Consider the following 2,873-nt stretch of genomic DNA (forward strand, 5'->3'; position numbering starts at 1 on the left):
TCATTTCTTTTCTTTTTACCACTAACCAAAAGTACAAAAATATGTCATCTAACCCTTGTCTTGCAGATGAAGCAATCAACAGTCAAGACAGTCAAAGGCATTCATTGAGCAATAGATGGTGGCCATTCTTGAGAATTTGGACCCCACACTCATTATCAAGAGTTCATATGAGCTATGATGTTATTTTGAAGCAAAATCCCAAGTGGTAGAGGCTTGAATCTCATCAGAACAATTCCTAGTCAACTGAAGGCCTAGAAAGTCAACGGCCAAGTCAACTGTGGATTTGGAGGTGGGAAGTGATTAGAAATACTTCATTCATGTTCAAACAAGTCTCATTTGACATTTCAAACATCAACATTGAAGAAAATAAAGTCAGGTCAAGACTTTCCAAAAATAGAAAGTGACCTATAATTCAAACTTGCCAAAAATGGAAAGGTTTTAACCTAACTTCAACTTCAAATTACATCATAAAGAAAGCTTAAAATGAAATTTTGTTGAACATGAAAGTTGTATATCTTTCTCTCCCATTTCCAAAAAGTCCAAGATCATCAATTTCTCATGTATGGTTAAGGAGATATGATCAAAACATGGCAAAGTATACTTGAAGATTCAAATGGCCATAACTTCTCAACCAAAGCTCCAATTCAAGTGGTTCTTTTTGCTAAATTCTCATTTTGACCTCTAGTTTCCAAAACATACATTACATGACATGAATTATCATCACATAATCATTTGCCAATTCACTTGATTTTTGGAGGGAAATTATGAAGTTTAAATTTGGTGCATTGTTTAAGCATTTTATCATTGCCATTGGCTCCAAAACAGAATTTTGAGTGAAAATGAAAGCAAATTCGTGCACTGTTCACCATGCATTTCATGTATAGGGTGAAAATCCCAATTTGCACCAACACCTCCAAACTTAATCAATCTCATTAACATTTGGTTTAAGACTAATTAAACATGTTTAGGAGGAGGTATATAATCAAAACCCTAACTGTTTCAGCATGAACAACAATCACAATTTCAGATCTAGAAAATTTCTCAAACTTTTTCTCTCAAAATTTCTTTCAATTTCTTCAAACAAATTGCATTTATCTTGATCAATTCATATTTCTGAAGCATCATTGAGCAAGATTGAACATAGATCCATAGCAATTCGTGCCTGTTTGAAGCATATGCAAGCTTTGAAGCAACAATGGTGAATCCAAATTCTGGCAAAATCGTGCATAATTGAGCTGCAATTTCTTTTCCAATCAACTTCACAAGCATTATAGAAGAACTGTTGAGCATCACAAGGCCTGAATTCATCCAATTCCAGTTTTGCTTCTTCAAGAGGTCATTGAATCGAATCTCTCATTTCTCAAAATTATTATGATGTTGTTATAGATCTTGATTTGCTGGTTAAACTGAGCTTTGAATCACAAATTTTCATGCAAAATTGAGTTAGATATGCTAGATTAAAGATCCATGTGTGAAACTTGATTTGCTCGATTCCATGTGTACATGATGATCCATGCTTAGTTTGTGTTAGATTCGTGATCTATGATGAAAATGCTACATGATGATGTCCTTGATTTGAAATTCTGAGAAAAATGTTCTTGATGCATCCACTGTTCATGCATTCACGATGAAGATGATGCTGTTCATGATTAGGCCACGGTTCGATCCATTTTTGCCAACATAAAAGCGTTGCCTGTGTGTTTGCTAGGGTCGCACGTGATTGGCTCATGTACATGGCCATGCACGCGTCTGATTGGTCCTCTCCGCTTTGACTTGTGTTGACCAGGCCAGCGTTTAATGAAATGCTGCGTTTTGCAGCCTGGCGCCAAATATTCAAATCCGCTCCGTGTTCGATTCTTGGCGGAGACAATTATTTCAAATGCTTCATATTATTTTCCTTTTCCCTCCATGTGTTCATACCATGCTTCATATGTCATTTTTTAATTTTTCATCATCTTACAAAAATCATATCTAATTGAAAAATCATCCAAAAATTGCCAGGTTTTTTGCATTGTGTTGCATTTTCTGTCTAGTTTTTTTTAATCATTTTTCCATAAATTGTGCTTGGCTGGATTTCATTTTGGTGCTAGGATGTTTGAACATGTATGCATTTTGTACCTTGCCTTGCTATATCATTTGTGAAATGCTGGTTTTTAATCCAATGAATCTGAAAATTTGCATGATGAAATTAGACTCTTTGCTTGACATTTTGGTGTTGATTTGGTATTTTTACCAATTATCATTTCTGTTTTATGATCATATGAAGTTGGTGTGACAATTTGTGTCACACCTTTGCTTGTTCAACTTATGTGATGTGTTTGCCTTGCCAAATGATCTCCAATTGTCTTGATTTTTTGTGTGATACATATTATGGATGTTGTGAATGAGCATGAATTTTCTTAGAATTATTTGAATCATTCCTGATTTAATTGAGATTTTTCATTCTGGTTGGTCACATTTGAGCTTTAAAATTGCCTTGAACTTCAATTGATCATGAAATGCTTTTGGTATATGATATTGATGTGAGACCTTTTGGATTGTTTCAAGATCTGTTTGAAGTTTATTCATGTTAATTTTCAGCCTCTGTTTTGAATTTTTTCTCCATCTTTGACCCTAGGCTTTGACCTAGTGGTTTGCCTCTCACATTTGTGCTTTGATTTCAGGTTGAACATCCAAGTTACTTGGTTAATGATGCTTCATCACTTGAGCATTGATGTTTGCTTTTGATTACTAATCTTTGTGTGTTTTGTAGGTTGATGTTGACTCATTTGAGTTTGACTTTTGGCTTGCACATTGTGAACCTTGTCTGTTTGTCTGATATTAACTGTTGGTTGTTTGCCTGTATAGTTGTACTGATTTGTTTGATGTTTCCA

The sequence above is a fragment of the Lathyrus oleraceus genome, chromosome 3, assembly GCF_024323335.1.
Source record: "Lathyrus oleraceus cultivar Zhongwan6 chromosome 3, CAAS_Psat_ZW6_1.0, whole genome shotgun sequence".
Taxonomy (NCBI): domain Eukaryota; kingdom Viridiplantae; phylum Streptophyta; class Magnoliopsida; order Fabales; family Fabaceae; genus Lathyrus; species Lathyrus oleraceus.